The sequence below is a fragment of the Macaca fascicularis genome, chromosome 8, assembly GCF_037993035.2.
Source record: "Macaca fascicularis isolate 582-1 chromosome 8, T2T-MFA8v1.1".
Lineage (NCBI taxonomy): Eukaryota > Metazoa > Chordata > Mammalia > Primates > Cercopithecidae > Macaca > Macaca fascicularis.
Window position 1 is genome coordinate 41,090,292 of NC_088382.1, and position 17,866 is coordinate 41,108,157.

General features: G+C 46.2%; 1 long non-coding RNA gene across 1 annotated transcript; it reads left to right on the top strand.

Moving 5' to 3' along the window:
- The first annotated feature begins 1,734 nt into the window (after positions 1-1,734).
- LOC135964715 (uncharacterized) lies at positions 1,735-17,780 on the top strand. Its single transcript, XR_010577252.1, has 3 exons — positions 1,735-2,153; positions 11,407-11,537; positions 17,307-17,780. It is a non-coding gene; the product is annotated as an uncharacterized lncRNA (long non-coding RNA).
- The last annotated feature ends 86 nt before the right edge of the window (positions 17,781-17,866 follow it).

A 17,866-nucleotide genomic window follows, 5' to 3' on the forward strand; every position in this document is an offset into this window, starting at 1 on the left:
ATCCATGCCCAGGAAAGGGATGGAGGGAGAAGACAGCCCTGTTAATACATCAGTGTCCCCCCAACATGTTTGGGAATAGCCAGCTTCTAGAAAAACAGAGGCAGCATCTGAAGGGAATGAGACAGGAGACCATTGAAGGGGAGAAGGAGCCAGGTCAGGCAGGCTCTGAAATAAGAACATTTTCCCAGGAAGGGCAGCTTCAGGATTGACACCCTGGGAAGCCCTGGCAGCCAGGCAATGCACAGTGAGAGTCCAGGGCTCGAGTGCTTCCCTGCCACAGTATGGGGTTCTGTGGCAGATGCTTATCTCCCCCGCAAAGGCAACCACCATGAGGGCACAGGCTATGCCCGTGTGTTCGCTACTGTAGCCTCCGTGCCCAGTCTGTGCCTGGCAGGTAACGGGTTCTCAATAGATATTTCTTGAATGCATGAATGAATGAATAAAGCAAGGTCCTGAGAATGGACCCCAAAGAGAAACTAGTCCTTCCTCTCGATTTTGCAGAGGGAGCCAGAAGACCTGCCCAAAGTCAGGCCCAAGTAGCTGGAAGCAATACCTGAAATGAGTCAAGTGGCCCTTCTCGCCGAGAGAGGTCCACACCTGAGCAGCTGGGGAAGGACCGCACTTTACAAACTTACCCCAGCAGCTCTTGGAACAGGACCGAGCTCCCTGCTGTCTTTTAGGATTTCTTCAGGGAGAAAAAGAATTTTCCTGGCCATTGGGCCAGAATATAAAAACAAGGCTACATAAAATAGGCCTAAGAGGGAAAGAGCAGGCCAAAAACAATACGCTTCTCTCTCCCCTTGTTTTTTCAGGACCTCAACTTCTTTTCCCAGTGAGGAGGAGGAGGAGGAGGAGGAGGAGAGGGTAGAAAGCCCAGTGACCCTGTGCCTCCTTGCCAGGACAGAGGCCCTTGCAGGCAGGGAGTCAAAGAAAACTTTTCCGAGACTGATTACCAAGAGGGTAACTAGGTACACAGAGCACATGTGAACAGGCTCCTCGTTTCCAATTCAGGACTGTCAGATGGTGATTAATGACTAACAGCCACAGAGCAGCCTTGATTGCCAACTGCTGTATTGTTAATCCTGACATTTAATGAGGCCGGACACAACTCCAGCACAATTCCACACCATCATCTGCAAATAGCACTCGACGGACTTAATTGGTTAAGTATTTGTGTGTGTGTGCGTGTGTGTGTGTGTGTGTGTGTGTGAGGGGAAGGGAGAGAGAAAGAGAGAGAGAATCGAGAGATATAAAGAGCAAAAGAAAGGGGCGAGGTCTCTGTGAGTAATTGTGCCCTTTGTGGGCATCTATATTTTAATGCATGTAACCATGTTATCGCATGAGTCATCTGCGAGATAACCTTGGTCCCCAACAGAAATGTCCCTAATAGGGTGAAACCTCCCCCCACCACCCTCCCCCCCCCGCTCCGTCTGACCCCTGCCGCGGTGTCCTTCCCACCACCATCACCACCACTGTCTCTGAGGAGCAGCTGGAAACTGGCATGTTTGTGAAGTTAAAACACATGAAAGGAAGTTGAAAGAAGAAGTTGTCTCGAAGTGGGCCAGCATCCAGGGCTCCTGAGAAGCCACTTTTTCACTGGACTCTGATCAATGGGGCCTTGGCCCGCCTGACTGGGTGGTTCCTCCTCTGCCAAGAGAGAAGTATGTTTCCCCCATTCCGGAACTCAATGCTTTCTTAGGAGATGAACAGAATTCACCTTATTGTTCTAAAAACAGAGTCCCAGGCAATAGGGACAGAGAGACTGGCCCAGCAGGGGCTCTCTGGGCCAACTGAGCAAGGTGACAGGGCCCAGGAAAGGAGCTGTTGGCTGCACAAGGGCAGATGGAGTCAAGGAATCAGTGTTCGTGGGATCCTGGCTGTCCCCACAGTGTCGTGGCTGGACCTTACAAGAACAGAAGCAAGTGAGGCACAGGTAGCTGGCCACCTTGTGCAGGAAGTGTTCGTAACAAAGGCACTCAAAGCAGCAGAGACGTGGGATGCTAAAGGGACCAAGCGAACAGAGCAGACAGTGAGTGCCGCAAGTGCTTGGAGGGGTCAGCGGGGACCCAAGCATCCAGAAAAGGTAGGGAGCATGCAAAGGGGTCCGAAAAATGGGACCCTCAGTGGAAAGCACTGAGAAGACCTTTATTCAGGTGAGGTTTGGGATGAATTCATTCCCATGGACTCCCCTTTGAAAGGCTCATTCCTCTAAGTATGGCTTTCAAACCAGTAGTGTCACCATCACCTGGAAGCCCTTTATTTTATTTTATTCTGTTTTGAGACAGAGTTTTGCTCTTGTCGCCAAGGCTGGAGTGCAATGGCACAATCTCAGCTCACTGCAACCTCTGCCTCCTGGGTTCAAGTGATTATCCTGCCTAGCCTCTCAAGTAGCTGGGATTACAGACATGCACCATCACTCCCGGCTAATTTTTTTTGCATTTTAGTACAGACAGGGTTTCACCATGTTGCCCATGCTAGTCTGGAACTCCTGACCTCAGGTGATCCACCCGCCTTAGCCTCCCAAAGTGCTGGGATTACAGGCGTGAGCCACCATGCCCAGCCTGGAAGCCCGTTAGAAATGCACTCAGTAGAACTGTGGTCGCTAGAGGCGTGGGGAGGGCAGGGGTTGGGGAGGGAGAGGTTGGCTAACAGACACAAAGTTACAGCTACATAGGAGAGAGCAGGAATAAATCCTAGTGTTCTATAGCAATGTAGGGTGATGACCATTAACAAGAATGTATTGTATATTTTCAAATAGCTACAAGGCAGGATTTGGAATGTTCCCAACACAAAGACATGATAAATGTTTGAGGTGATGGATATGCAGATTACCCTGATTTGATCATGACACATTGTATGCAGTTATCAAAACATCATATGGACCCCATAAATATGTACAATTATTAGGTGCCAATTAAAAAATAAAACTTTTTTTTTGGAGACAGAGTCTTGCTATATCACACAGGCTAGAGTGCAGTGGCCCAGGCTCATTGCAGCCTCCACTTACTGGGTTCAAGCGATTCTTGTGCCTCAGCCTCCCAAGTGGTTGGGACTACAGGCGTGCACCACCTCACCCAGCTAATTTTTGTATTTCTCATAGAGACGGGATTTCACCACATTGACCAAGCTGGTCTCAAACTCCTGGCTTCAAGTGATCTGCCCACCTCAGCCTCCCAAAGTTCTGGGATTATAGGCTTGAGCCACAGCGCCCGACCAAAAAATGAAACTTGTTAAAATGGAATGTAGACTCACAGGCCCCATCCCGATCCATGACTCTAAATCTGCATTTTGACAAAATCCCCTAAGTCAAGTTCAAGTGTGAGGAGTGCTGCTGTAAATGCCATGGTCAAGAAGCCACACACAAAAGCCAGGCCTGACCTGGTGTCTGGTAGTCCCAACATGTGTCCACTTTGCTACTACAAGAAACACAGCCAGGTGTGATGGTTCACGCCTGTAATCCCAGTGCTTTGGGAGGCCTGAGGCAGAAGGATTGCTTGAGGCCAGGAGATCAAGGCCAGTGTAGACAACATCCCAAGACCCGATCGCTATTAAAACAAAAAAAATTGCCAGGTGCAGTGACGCATGCCTGAAGTCCCAGCTATTCCGGAGCCTGAGGTTGGACGATTGCTTGAGCCCAAGAGGTTGAGGCTGCAGTGAGCTGTGATTGTACTACTGCACTCCAGCCTGGGAGACAGAGTGAGACCCTGACTCAAAAAAAAGAATAGAGTACATTTTTTATATATATATATATATATTTATATTTATATATTATACATTTATATGTATATATTTATATATAAATATAGATATGACCATGGCATATGTGTGTATACATATATATACACATAACACTGTATATATAATATTCTCCTTTTTTTGCTAACCATTATGTTTTAAGCTTTTTTTTCCATACAGCCTCAGCATTTTGATGACTGCGTGATACTCTTAGGCTATTTCTACTTTTCTCTATTTTAAATATATATTTTGATTTTTTTAAAAAATCATTGTGGCCAGGTGCAGTGGCTCACGCCTGTAATCCCAACACTTTGGGAGGCTGAGGCGGGCGGATCACCTCAGAAACCCCATCTCTACTAAAAATACAAAAAACAGCCAGATGTGGGTGGCACATGCCTATAATCCCAGCTACTCCGGAGGTTGAGGCAAGAGAATCGCTTGAACTCGGGAGGTGGAGTTTGCGGTGAACTGAGATCACGCCATTGCATTCCAGCCTGGGCAACAAGGGCGAAACTCTGTTTAAAAAAAAAATATATATATATATATATATATATATATTGCGTAGAGCCCAGGCGCGGTGGCTCACGCCTATAATCCCAGCACTTTGGGAGGGCGAGGCAGGAGAATCGCTGAAGGTCAGGAGTTCAACACCAGCCTGGCCAACATGGTGAAACCTTGTCTCTACTAAAAATACAAAAAATTAGCCTGGCGTGGTGGCAAGCACCTGTAATCCCAGCCACTCGGGAGGCTGAGGCAGAAGAATCGCTTAAATGCAGGAGGCAGAGGTTGCAGTGAGCCGAGAATGCACCACTGCACTCCAGCCTGGGTGACCGAGCAAGACTCCATCTCAAAAAAAAAAAAAAAAAATTGTGTATGTGTTTGCTAATTAGTTGGATTTAGAGGTCCTATCTCTAAAAAACTAAACTAAACAAATAATAAATGCCACTGGGTCTCCTTTCCTCCCAGGAGACCAGGGTTCCCCATGCCTTCCCTGCCTCACTTCCCTGCATGGCCCCTGAACCAGGGCTGGGACGCCTTGGGGCATGGGGCGTGGCAGGACAGCAGGACATTATTGGGCCTGAGCACTTGGGCCTGGGCCTGGCCGCAGCTGAAAGGTCCTGGGTGGCTCTGCAATGCTTCGCCACCCGTGCGCTGGAGGGCTCGGGTCACAGGAAGGGGCGAGCACCTTGCTCCTGGGGTGTCCCACGTGCAGGCCTTTGCTCCCAGCCAGTGGTTGGAACGTCAGCGCCCCACGCTGAGGAATTCCGTTCATGACTAAGGCCCCCTGTAATGACCGCTGGCCGCCTTCATTCCAGCAGGCATTCCTTGCCGGCTTGATTCCCCCGCTCCAGACACCCTAACTGTGGGAGGGGCAGCCTCAGAAAATGCTAATTAAAAGCTAATGTTTCCCCGTGTGACTCTGGGCCTCCGGATGTCCCTGCAGTGACCCCACCTCCCAAATCCTCGTCCTGAACCATCACCTTGTCCCCACCTGGGCTCCTCTCAGCTTCATTAAATGCTCCTGTGGCCTCAATCCAATTGCCCTCCCCATTCTGAAAGTGTAGGAAAGAATGTGGATAGAACCAAGGGCCCCGGTTCCCGTTCCAGCTCCTCTGCTTCTGTGTGACCATGACAAAGCACCTTCCATATCCGTGCCTCGGTTTCCTCCATATAGAATCAAGGGATTGGATAAAATGGATGATCTCTGAGGTCCTCTGCAGCTGTGACTCTCTGTGACTTTATTTCAGAGAATTATCACTGGGCCTAAATGAAATGAGATCATGGATGTTATAAAACATTGAAAAGGTTTAAAACTACACATATATATGACACACAGAGGAATAAGAAGTCTCCTTTTCTTTTTTAGTTTTATCTATTTTTTTGAGACAGAGTCTTGCTCTGTCACCCAGGCTGGAGTGCAGTGGTGCAATCACCACTCACTGCAGCCTCAACCTCCTGGGCTCAAGAGATCCTCCCACTTCAGCCTCCCAAGTAGCTGAGACTACAGCCATGTACTACCACGCCTGGCTAACTTTTTGGATTTTTTTTTGTAGAAACTGGGTTTTCTCATGTTGCCCAGGTTGATCTCAAACTCCTGGCCTCAAGCAGTCCTCCTGCCTTGGCCTCCCAAAGTGCTGGGATGACAGGCATGAGCCACCACACCTGGCCAAGAATCTTCTTTTCTCTAATCCCCCAGCAGTATGTGTCCTTCTAGTGTTGTTTTGTTTCATGGTCTGTTTTCCCTGCCAGATTGGGAGCAACATGAGGGCAAAATGGAGGTGGTTTTTTGTTGTTGTTTTTTGGTTTTTTTGTTGTTATTGTTGTTGTTTGAGATGGCATCTCGCTCTGTCACCCAGGCCGGAGTGCAGTGGCGTGATCTTGGCTCTCTGCAACCTCCGCCTCCCAGGTTCAAGTGATTTTCCTGCCTCAGCCTCTTGAGTAGCTGGGCTTACAGGTGTGCACCACCATGCCGGGCTAATTTTTGTATTTTTAGTAGAGACAGGGTTTCACTATGTTGGCTAGGCTGGTCTCAAACTCCTCACCTCAGGTGATCTGCCCACCTTGGCCTCCCGAAGTGCTGATATTACAGGCATGAGCCACTGCACCCAGCCTCTCTATTTTTTAAATCCCCTCTCAATAACTAACACCCACGGAAGCTGCTCAGTAATGTTGTTGACTTGGGGACAGACTGATCACCCCCCTGGCTGCTCATTCATTTAAATGGACTAGTAAGAAGCTTAACAGAAAAGCAGTTACCTTTACTTCTTAGGAGGGGAAGGGAAAGAACCTCTTTTAAATATATCTTACTTCTTTCAAGGAAAAAAAGTAGTTTGGTCCCTCAAAATTAGTTGTATTTGGAAATTCAAATGGAATTTTTAATACTGCCTTGCAAATAAACACATATCAACACGCCCAAGGCTTAGTTCCATTCCCCAGGCTCTTCTTAAGTATACTGTGTGCTGAATGCCAACCCTCCACTCAATAGTTAGAGAACACAGAAGAGATACTATAAAGTACTAAAATTTTTAAAGTAAACATAGCAGAACTCAGATATCAAAATAAATATTGTCCCATTTGAAATGTCCCTTTGGAAGGAGATACACTCATTCTAATATGTTGTGTTGCTCAAAACTCTTTGGAACGTTTTGAACGCTATCTTTAAACCATCAGATTTTTAATTGACAATTACAAATCTTTATGTGGTGATTAGCAGGGGAAATGTCTCTCCTGAAGCCAGCCCTGGTGAATAAGCTGGATGATCAGGCTTATTCAGTCAGGTCAAAAATCTAAATAATGTGTGTCTTATAGTGAAGTTCTTAAAGAGCACATGATAGTCCTGTGTGGCCTTCCAACATGAATCCGCTGAAGGTCTTCTTTCTCTGAGTTGCACAGGTTCAGCTGTGTCTGTAAAAATCAGTCTCTTAACAGATCTTCTTCTACCCTGGTCCTACTCTCCACCTCCCAACTCCCATCATCTATTCTCAACACTGCAGCCAAAAGATCTTTTAGAAACAGAAGTTGCTCGTTGGTTTGAAAACCCGCGAGAGCTCCCATCTCATTTGGAGGAGTGGCCAAAGTCCACAGGGTGGCTCCTAAGACCTAGCTCCCTGGGCCCTCTCCAATCTCCTTCCACCCCACCATCTCCTTCACCAGCTTTGGCTCCAACCACATGGCCTCCCTGCCATTCCTCAAACACACTAGGATGCTCCTGTTTAGGACCATTCTCTAGCTGTCCTCTGTTTGGAAACTTCTCTTCCAGAAATCCACTTGGCCAGCCCCATCATTTCCTTTATGTTTTTGGTAAATTATCACCTTCTTAACGAGACATACCCTGACTTTCTATTTAATACCTCTATTAATAGTGCCTTCTTTTTTGTAATGTCTTCTGCTTAATACCTTCCACTTAATAACTTCCATTTAATGACACACAGACATGCATGGACACACTCACTCCTTAGCCCCAGGACCCTGGCCTTCTTCTCATTTATTCCCTGGTGTTTATCACCTTCTACCATAATATCTAATTTATCTAATATTATTTATAGTATGTCTTTTTGTCTGTATGCTCCTGTGAGAACTAAGCTCAGGAAGCCCAGTATCTTTGTCTGTTTAATTGAGTTTCAAAAGCCTAGAACAGGCGCATAGCTGGTACTCAATAAAAACATGTTGAATTGAATTGGATTGGATTGCATCAAGTTGAACTGACTTGAATTGCATTGCATTGTGTTGAATAAGTCCCAACTTATATAAAGTATACTCCCTGCCTTCCAGTTGCTTGTATATCTGATTGAGATAACTAGTGACATACACATGAAAGTGACTGAGCAGTACACAGCAGTCCAGGACTAAGTGGAACTTGCAGTGATGCTGCAGGAACCCTGGACGGATGAGTGCTGGCTGCAGGAGGAGAAAGGACCTGAGCTGAGCCTCCCATCTAGTCAAGCAAACCCTCTCCTTGTCCCTAGCACAGGCCGTGCTGTTCCAGCCTCTACTCATCTGCTCACGCTGGCCCTCTGCCTGAAGTCCCCCGCCTTTCCTGCACACTTACCTAAATGCCATCCACCCGAGTCCCCTTCCTCCTCACCACTTTCCCTGATTACTCCAGCCCTCCTCTGAGCCCCTGTAGCTCCTATATTTTGTTTCAGATCATTTAGCCTTTACATAGCACTGTTCTGTGTGTGCGCATGTCATTTCCCCAGCTAAGAACCACATCTTTTGCTTCTCTCTTCTAAACAGGGCCAAGGGCTGGGCACGGTGGCTCATGCCTATAATCCTTGCACTTTGACAGGCTGAGGCGGGTGGATCACCTGAGGTTAGGAGTTCCAGACCAGTCTGGCCAACATGGTGAAACCCCATCTCTACTAAAAATACAAAAACTTAACCAGGCGTGGTGGTGCACGCCTGTAGTCCCAGCTACTCGGGAGGCAGAGGCAGGAGAATCGCTAGAACCTGGGAGACAGAGGTTGCAGTGAGCTGAGCTTGCACCACTGCAATCCAGCCTGGGTGACAGAACGAGACTCCATCTCAAAAAATAAACAATAAATAAATAGTGCCAAGCACAGCACAAGTAGTGGCACCTAGTACATGTGGCACCAAGCGGTTACTCAATAGGCAGAGAAAAAAGGAAGGTGGCTTTCAGGAGAGGTAAATCTCAAAAACAAAGATACCATGGTGTGAACTGCCATGATGAGTTTACAAATATGACACCAGTCTTCTCAGCCCAAGCTGAGGCTGGTATTACCTGAAGAGCTTTTCCCAAATATCTCTGGCTGGGCACAGTGGCTTAACCCTGTAATCCCAGTACTTTGAGAAGCCGAGGCGGTGGATTGCTTGAGACCAGGAATTCAAGACCAGCCTGGGCAACATGGCGAAATCCTACCTCTACTAAAAATACAAAAATTAGCTGGGCATGGTGGCACGTGCCTGTAGTCCCAGCTACTGAGGAGGCTAAGGTGGTGGGATCAATTGAGCCTGGGAGGTAGAGGCTTCAGTGAGCTGTGACTGTGCCACTGCACTCTAGCCTAGGTAATAAAGCAAGACCCTGTCTCAAAAACAAAAATTCCCTGGCTGGGCATAATGCCTCATGACTGCAATCCCAGCACTTTGGGAGGCAGAGGGAGGATCACTTGAGCCCAAGAGTTCAAGAGCAGCCTGGGCAACAAAGCAAGACCCTATCTCCACAAAAAAATTACAAATTAGCCAAGTGTGGTGGTGCATGTCTGTAGTCCCAGCTACTCGAGAGGCTGAGGTGGGAGGACTGTTTGAGCCCAAGAATTTGAGGCTGCAGTGAGCTATAATGAGACCACTGCACCCCAGCCTCAGCAACAGAATGAGACCCCGACTCAAAAAAAAAAAATCTCCTTTTGGGGACCTTACCCCAGACTAATGTTATCAGATTATCAGGGAATGTGGCCCAGGCATCGCCAAGTGATTCTAATGTGTAGCTGGAATTAAGAACAATCATTGTATTAGAGAAAACATAAGGAGGCCAGGCGTGGTGGCTCATGCCTGTAATCCCAGCACTTTGGAAGGCCCAGGCGGGTGGATCACTTGAGGCCAGGAGTTTGAGACCAACATGGCTAACATACCAAAACCCCATCTCTACTAAAAAATACAAAAATTAGCGGGGCATGGTGGCCCACAGCTATAGTCCCAGCTACTCAGGAGGCTGAGGGACAAGAATAACTTGAACCTGGGAGGCGGAGATTGTAGTGATTTGAGATTGTGCCACTGCACTCCAGCCTGGGTGGCAGAGCAAGACCCCCAGACTGGGTGACAGAGCAAGACTCTGTCTCAAAAAAACAAAAGGATAAAGGGGTATATGATAAATTGGGAAGCCGGCCTAAAATGCTGTAGTTGTGACTATCCCTCCTTTCCATTTTTTTCCTATGAGTTTGTCATGGGAATTTGTCTTTGTCAGGGTAGCCTGGACGGATGAACTGTGGACAGATGTGTCCATCCTCTGCCTAATGCTATAATGAGTAGCAAGAGGTCAGAGAAGCTATGGAGAGAGCAGAAGGCACCAACAAATGTGGCCAAGGCCAGGGGTCATCTGCACCCACGGAATGCAGAGACATTTGGAAAACCTAGAGGACTCGTGTAGACCACTTGACAATTTTTGTTGCAATTTCTCTCCTTCCTTGGTTATTAGCACTCAGGTTACTCGCTCATGCCTGCCCAGCAGAAGAGCTAAGAAGTGTGTAAATTATCTTGACATTACTCTTTCAGGAATTCCTGGCTAATTCCTTACACTCCTGTTCCCTCTATATCCTAGGAAACTGAGCAGAAGTTGAATCTTCTCTCTTAAATGTAACCTGGCTCACATGCACTGAAGAGTATGCAAGAAACTTGAGTGACAAAATTAGCCGGGCGTGGTGGTGGGTGCCTGTAGTCCCAACTACTCCGGAGGCTAAGGCAGGAGAATCACTTGAACCTGGGAGGCAGTGAGCCAAGATCACGCTACTGCACTCCAGCCTGGGCGACAGAGCGAGACTCTGTCTCAAAAAAAAAGAAAGTGACAGAAGTCCTCATCCTAGTCCGGTCTGTAGATGTCCTCTGCTCCATCTCTCCTCTCCTCCCTCCTTTATGTAGAAAACTTAGAGACAGACCAAGAAACTAAGCAGCACTTCCTGTTGATTGATTTCAGAGGCACCTGTGCAGACCAGGCCTCTCTTCCCACTGCCCTGACTGCACTCTCACACATGAAGTATCAATATCACTATTACCAAACATCACTCTTCCCCTCTGCCACAGCTAGAGATGGGGCTGAAAAGCCGAGCTCCTCTGAGAAAGGAAACGAGGCTTAAATTCAGAGTGAGACCGAAAAAACTGAGATGAAAACTTTTCCTGCGAGCAGGATCTGCTTATTTGGGAATAGTGGGAAGGGAAGGGAAGGGAAGGGAGGGTGGGAAGGGAAGGGAAGGGAAGGGAGGGTGGGAAGGGCAGGGAAAAGGAACATAAAGGAAAATATGTTGGCACCTAGTGGCTGAAGGAGGGAGAGAAGGGTGTGCCAGGGAACGAGGGGGCGGGTGTGGAAAGATGAGGCCTGGGTGCTCATGACAGCCTTCCCTGACTCCACGAGCTTGCCAAGTCCCAGCCCTAGATCCCAGAGGGGTCACAGCCGAGGTCCCCACTCCGGAGGCCACTACCTTTCATTTTCTTGCTCCCCAGTCTCTGTGCCCCGAATCACTGTCTGCCAGCCTCTGGCCAACCTGTAGCCTCTCCGTGCTGAAAACGACCCCCTAAAAAAGCCAAGGGGGAAGGACCCAGCACACAGCCGCGAACCACAGATACACCAAGAGGTAACTCTAAACTCCAGAGCTGGGCCCAGGAGGAGGGGAAGGGTGGAGGGGGGATGAGGTTTTTCCACTTCCATTCGCAACTGTCAGGCGGGTGATTAATGACCAACAGGTTTGGAATCGCCTCTATTGCCAGATCAGTATTGTTGCCCGTGACAGCTAATGAGGTTGGACAGGCTTCTCCACACTGAGCTTTACGGGCCCGCTCCCTCCCCTGCAGAGCTCACAAGCCCTGCCAGCTTTTGTGCACTGGAATGTTCAAGCCCCACCCCCCTTCATTCCTCCAACACCACCTCCCCCCAACTCTCTGAACCACCATCTCACCCCAGAATCTTGCCCATCCACCAAGGAAGCTGGGTAGTGAGGCTTCAAGCCCCAGCCTGCTCAGAGATACCCATCTGTTACACCCACACCCCCAAAAGCCCCTTTCCCATTCCCACTCGAGCTTGAGCAATGGAGCTGGAAGGAAGGAAAAAGAACGAAAGCGAACATTTCGGCCCTTGGGTTTAAGATGACAGAAGGATCTCTGAACACTTGCTTTGGACACTCTGGCCAGCAGGTTTAACAAGGCCATTCCACAGCCAGCTGTAAAATTCAAGAAGTATTTTATACACTCACGGCTTCAATCTGGCAGATGTGCTAAGGGGGTGAGGATGGAGGAGTGAGAGAACTTGGGAAAGGTGATTTAATAATAGTTAATAATGATTTTTAACCAACCACCTTACACCTAGATACACAAAGCCAGGTGTCAGTGCAGAAATCAACGTCGTCCTAGGTCTAAGGGTAAGGAAATACTGGCTTTGTTTTCTGCTCTCTTACAAATAATATTTACCTTTGTGCTAGTTCACATCTTGATATGGTTAAGCACATGTTTGCCTGTGGTTTAATATTTGAAGGAATTGGAGCAACATAATAAGCAAACAGCATAAAAAGCCCAGAAAGACCCCCTCAGCTTAAAAATCTATTACTTTTCAGTGTGATATAAATGTATTTTGCTTCTGCTCAGAGCAATTTCCTAGTTTACTCTTATTAAACCAGAAGACGGCTTAGCAGAGTTCTTGATTTATGAAACACATACTAGATTCATTAAAACCTTAAAAGATTTAATACATTTTATCAGGACATTAAATCTGTGCAGGCTTTTTAAATCAAATACCTGCCATATTTCATCCCCCACACCCTGCACACTTACTTAAGAACACTAAAATGTGGACTGACAAACATTATGGGTGTTTCAGGCCTGATTTCTAAGTGGCAGTAAAGTCCTCCCCTCCAGGATTTATAGCCTGGCTTCTCCCCAAGTCTGGTCTTCCAAAGAACAACTGACTCTCCTCTTTAGAATTTGGTTGGGTAGGATGAGCTGAGATGTAGATCACACACACACACACACACACACACACACACACAACTTCTTCCTCTCCCATTACATAGCCAACGTTCCTATTCTCATGGGTTCTCTAGGACCCCACCCTTCAACACCACTCGCCCATCTTCTATCTTCTTCCAGAACTCCTTTTGGCCTCTGCTTCCATGCAGACACACTCCTAACATCTCCTTCTCTCCCTCCCCTACTCCCCTGACTCTTAGCCCATACAGAACTGCATCCATGTAACACCTGCCACACTTTGGGAAGCAAAGCTTGCCCTCTTATTCTTAATCCCCTCCTTTTTAAGTCTATCCACACCACAGTGGTTCTCAGCTAGGGGCAAATTTGTCTCACGCACACACGACTGGGGACATTTGGCAATGCCTGAAGACATATTTGCTTGTCACAACGAGATGGGGGTGTTGCTACCAGCATCTAGGGATAGAGGCCAGAGAATCTGTTAAATGTCCTACAATGCACAAGCCAGCCCCTCTACTCCACAGCGTGGAAAAAAAGAGAGAAAGAGAAAAAGAAAGAATGAAAGAAAAGAAGGAAGGGCCAGGCACGGTGGCTCACGCCTATGATCTCCGCACTTTGGAAGACCAATGCAGGAGGATTGCTCAAGGCCAGGAGTTTAAGACCTGCCCTGGATAACACAGTGAGACCGCATCTCTACAGAAATACAGCCAGGCATGGTGGCGTGCATCTGTAATCCTAGCTACTCAGGAGGCCGAGACAGGATGATCACTTGAGCCGAGGAGTTCAAGGCTGCAGTGAGCTATGATTGTGCCACTGTACTCCAGCCTGAGTGACAGAGTCCCTGGATCTCAACTAAGTAAATAAAATAAAAGAGAGAGGGGGAAGGAAGAAAGCGAGGGAGGGAGCAAGAGAGAGGGAGGAAGGAAGGAAGGGAGGGAGGGAGACTGTGAGTATCTAGAACCTTACTAGGCATAAGTGGTCTTCTCCACTCTCCTTCATTGCTTTCACACTTAGGATTGTGGCTCATAGATAATAGTTGTTTCAATAAATGTTTACAGGGTCAAACTAAATCTCTGTCCTAACACACTGACATTTTCCAAAATCAGAAATGTAAGGGAAAAAAACACTGGATTTACAATCAGTTGATCTGCCTGTGACCTTGAGGAATGGCTGAGGCCCTCTCTCCTGTGTATCCTTATCTGTGAAGTGGAGTTGTGGTGCTATTACCCTCATGGACTATTACGAGCATTCAATGAGCTGGTGTAACTGACAGCGCTTTTACATTCTAAAAGGTCATGGGATGTTTATTATTTTTGTTGACAAACACTTATTGAGTGCTTATTGTATGCCAGAATTATGTTAGACCTTCGGGGGGTGGGACGGGTACAAAAATGAACAGACGAAGCTCCTGCCCTCGCAGATCTTACAGTCTTGTAAGAAGCACAGACAAAAACTAGAATGTTTCAGTGGATTATAATCAGTGCTGTAAGACAAGAATACACAGGATATTGTGGACACAGATAAGAAACACTTATAAGGGTCTTCAAAGATGAATAAGGCTGGGCACAGTGGCTCACGTCTGTAATCCCAGCACTTTGGGAGACCTAGGTGGCTGGATCACTTGAGGTCAGGAGTTCGAGACCAGCCTGGCCAACATGGTGTAAACCCCGTCTCTACTAAAAATACAAAAATTAGGCAGGCATGGTGGCACACGCCTGTAATCCCAGCTACCCGGGGTGCTGAGGCAGGAAAATCGCTTGAACCCAGGAGGCGGAGGTTGCAGTGAGCCGAGATCGCACCACTACACTCCAGCCTGGCCTGGGCGACAGAGGGAAAAAAAAAAAGAAAAAGAAGAAAGAAAGATAGGTGAATAAGAGCTGGTCTAGCAAAATAAAAAAAAAAAGACTGCAGAATAAGATCATAAAAGCTGTAGGTATAGGTAGGGGATCACATCATTAAAAATCTTATATGAAAAGTTAAGAGGATTTGAACTTTTTTCTGTAGGAAGCCTATTATGGTGTTTTTAAGCAGAAAAGGTATCCATCAAAGAACACATGGGGTACACTGTGGACAACACACTGATTTAAGGGCAAATGGAAGGTGGGGGTGAGGAGATGGTTAACATTAGATTATTACAATAATCCAGGTGATAAAGCCCTGAACTGCCTGGAGAGGAAAGTACAGGGTCAAGGAATAATTACGATGGATGGGGCAGATTAAAGACAGTGGCTGAGTGTCTAGCCTGGATGGTTGAGTGAATGGTGGCATCTTTAGGGGGAGGAAGATATTTGAAGGGAACTATGAGTTCCGTTTTAGAGATGACCCATTTCTCCCTGTCTAAAATCCAAAGAAATGGTATTCTAGTATGTAGCTTGTGGTTATCAATATGCATTTAGAAGCATCACCAGCGACCACATAATTAGAATACGGAGAACACAAGAGGCCTTCCAGAAAGAGAAGATAGAGAAAAGAAGAGCAGTAGGGGCCGGGCACAGTGGCTCACCCCTGTAATCCCAGCACTTTGGGAGGTCAAGGTGGGTGGATCACTTGAGGTCAGGCATTCAAGACCAGCCTGGCCAACAAGGCAAAATCTCATCTCTACTAAAAATACAAAAATTAGCCGGGCATGGTGGTGGGCACCTGTAATTCCAGCTACTCGGGAGACTGAGGCAGGAGAATCACTTGAACCCAGGAGGCAGAGGTTGCAGTGAGCTGAGATTGCCCCATTGCACTCCAGCTTGGGTGACAAGAGCAAAACCGTCACACAAAAAAAAAGGAAAAGAAAGAAGAGCAGTAGGTCAAGGACAGAGTTCTGAGGAATAGTTGAAGATGAGTTCAAGCAGAGATTAAAAATAGGAACACTCAGACAAGTAGACGGAAACCCAGGAGGGAGGGAATCATTCACAGAGGCCAAGAGAGGAAGAGTCTAAGAATTCAGGGAACCAATCAACAGCACCACGTGCATCAGAGAAGGCGACTGAAGGGTTAAGAACAAGGGAATGGAAAGTGAGGAAGTAATGACATCAAGTGTAGGCTACTTTTTCAAGAAACTTTGCTCAAAGGGAAGGAGACAAATCAGGTAAGAACTAGAGGCTTACATAGGATCAACGGAGAGGCTTACAGGGAAGGGCGTGGAGAAATTGCACAAGATTATAGGCTGTGGCTAAAGAACTGGTAGAAAGAGGAGATAATTAAAGGCTCTAGGTCCCTGAGGAAAGAGGAGGGATGAGATTAAGAAACCAGGTGAAAAAAGATTGGCCTAGAATAAACATGGGTTACCTTATCCTCTGAGACTCACATCGCCGTATACAAGGTTTCTCTTATGTATAACAAAAAAGAAGTCTATCAATGACATGGAGAGATATGTAGATAAGTATATGTAGATAAAATTTCATACAGTCTTTTAAAAAAAATTCCTAATGTTATTATAAATTCAGAGTTGGAGGGAGGGTTAGAGATGTCAAAGGAAAGGTCATCCCAGGCACATCAGGCCAAAGCCAAAATGCAACTGCCAGACTTGTTGGAACACAATCTCAGGGTCACAGGCTACTCTTCTCATCATCCCCCAAATGCAGTAGGAACCTTAGCCAAGCCCCCTTTCTGGAGACGTCTTCTCCTTGGACTTCTCTACAAGTAAAATAAATGAGTTGGATTAAAATCATAGGCAATAAGCTATCTGTCCATCAACAGGTGAGTGGATAAACAAATTGTTGTATAGCTATACATTGAAACACTACACAGCAATAAAAAGGAATGAACTCTTGATAGACTCAACAACATGGATGAATCTCAAAATAATTATTCTGGGTTTTCAAAAAAGCCAGACCCTCCCCTCCTAAAAAGGGTACATACTGTACAATTCCATGCATATAAAATTCTACAAAATGCACACTAGAGTGGCAAAAGCAGATCAGTGGTCTTTTGAGAATCGAAAAGGGGGTGTCCCAAAGGGGTGTAAGATGGAGAAATTACAAAGAGGCATGAGGAAATTTGGAGCCATGATGCATGTGTTCATCATACTGATTGTGGTAATGGCTTCACAGGTGTTTGCAAGTCAAAACGTAAATTGTAGACTTTATGAACAGTTTATTATATGTCGATTATATCTCAATAAAGCTATAAAAACATGTAATCACAAAATGACCTTTAGGTGCCCCCTAGCTGACTTTCAACTCAATTTTTTTCCTGATGGCTCTTTGATCCCTTTACCCAATTGCCTTGAAGAAATATCATTGGCCCCAGGCAAATATGCTTTTGTTCTCAGAAGGCACCAATCCTGGGTTTTTGCAATTGAAAAAAAAGAAAAGAGGAAAAATTTCTGAGCCCCCTTAATAACTAAGGATACAGTTCATTCCTCTTCCCATAAGCTCACCAAAATCTTACTGGAATCAAACATTCTAAAAGATTATTTCTATTCCGTGTTTTAGAGCCTAAAGTAAAAAAGATAAGCTTTAAATCAAACAGAAACTTTTTCCAGCAACTTCTACTCTTGTGATACTGAACTGAACTGAAGCAAAAGATTTTAAGAGTTGCCTGAATCCTTTGGAGTTAACCTGGTTATTGACTTAAAAAGTCTAATTGTGAAATTGACTTACAAATCCCCTGTGAAAGAAAGGGTCTCTTCTCTCTTTGGAATGACACTCTCACTAACAATTTTCTTGATAAGAGGACCCAACAAACAGCAATAGAAATAGAAAACTATAGATTGCTAGGTGACAGTATTTTTTAACCTGCTTCAACCTACAACTGCAAAATGAACTGGCCCGATTTAATTAGAAAAGTCTCACAATTTCTGACCACTGATCTACATTCCTGAAAGGTTCCATGTGAAATAAATGTGGTGTGTGTGTGTGTGTGTGTGTGTGTGTGTGTGTGTGTGTGTGTGTGTGAAATTGAATCATTTTCTAACTCATTCAGTATAAAAAAGAAATAGACTTGGGATCATTTGAACTCTGCCTTTGCAATTTATCATCTTCGTGATCTTAGA